Source organism: Trichechus manatus, unplaced genomic scaffold, assembly GCF_000243295.1.
Source record: "Trichechus manatus latirostris isolate Lorelei unplaced genomic scaffold, TriManLat1.0 scaffold00003, whole genome shotgun sequence".
Lineage (NCBI taxonomy): Eukaryota > Metazoa > Chordata > Mammalia > Sirenia > Trichechidae > Trichechus > Trichechus manatus.
Window position 1 is genome coordinate 37,162,468 of NW_004443939.1, and position 1,523 is coordinate 37,163,990.

Consider the following 1,523-nt stretch of genomic DNA (forward strand, 5'->3'; position numbering starts at 1 on the left):
TCTAGTCTTTTATAATCTAATCTCAGAAGTGACACATGATCACTTTTGCCATATCCGATTGCTCATACAAACCAACCCTGGTAGAGTGTGTGAGGGGACACACAAAGGTGTGAAGGAGGCAGGGATCACTGTGGGCCATCTTGGAGTCTGACCACCACAATTTTGGATACGAAGACCTTTGTCATGTTTATTGCCAAATTAATTTTTATTCCTGCGTTAGTAATGCCTGCAGTCAAGAGTAACAGAAACCCTAGAAAATGGTGGTTTAAACAAGGAAGAGGTTTATTATTTCATGCCACAGCAAGTCCCAGAATAAGCAGTCCATGGCAAGAAGGTGGGTCAAGAACATCTTCAAGGACGCAGACTCCTTCTGGCTTTCTGCTCCACTGCCCTCCCTCTGTGTGACAGCAGCACTTCCAGAGTACACGGTAGAAAGAATATGTGGCACCGGGGAACTTCTCTTTACAGCTCATTGACCAGAATCCCATCATGCCATTTCTAGCTGCAAGACAAGCTGGGAGATTGAGTTTTTAGAATGTCCTCCCTCTATAATTGATGGGGTCGCCACGAGTTGGAATCAATTCAACAGCCACTTGTTTGTTTGTTTTTTAATAATAGATCAAGGCAAGGGAAAACAGGTATTGACTATGCTTACAGTATCTGTCACATTTCATAAATTCAGATTTTGGATACTGCGTTTTCCTAAGGTAGATTATGATGCAATAATTACTTGGTGCTACATGAAAAAAATTACTAGGCCTTACATATACTAGGTACTCATTAACTACTTTTTGAATGAATGCAGTATGTAGTATCTGTTATAAGCATTAAGCTCAGAGAAGCATTTCTTAAAATGACTTTGTATTTTATTTTTATTCATTAGGAAAAACAGATTTTTCATTACTAGGAAGTAAAAATAGTAAAACAACGAATGATTCTATGAAGCTCTTTTTCTCCTACTTTCAGATTTGTATTCCAGGTTTTGATCTGTGCATGAAATGCTGAGCTCAGTTACACTTCAGTTGTATGGTTCCCTGGCCACCCTTATCCCCCTATACCCTCTCCCTCTCCCCTCCAGCCTCTGATCTCACACTTAAACATTTTTTCTATAATTTTTCTTCTTTTTAGAATAAGATAAAAATAGTGATACAGCAAGTTAATTAAATATATTCCCTTTATCAAAAAATTCTTGTTACAAGAAGTTACTTTAACTTTAAAAAAGATACAACTCCCAAAATAAATTGTATTCTGAAAATACCATGAAATGCCAACATAGCATCTTTGCACTTCAAAAAAAAAAAAAAAAAAAAAGTCAACTTTTATGCCAAAATTGAATTTAAAATTGAAGCTGTTAAAAATATGTGCTTAATTTAACTTTTAATTCACAGGGTTTTTTTCCTGGGTGGGGTTGCAAAGTGGTAAGTTGATTTTGCCACAGAGGAGTATACTGCCTCTGTAAAAGTCAGACTTTTACTAAGAATAGACTTGTGGGCTGCAGGATAATTAAAAAGCGCTTGGCATAA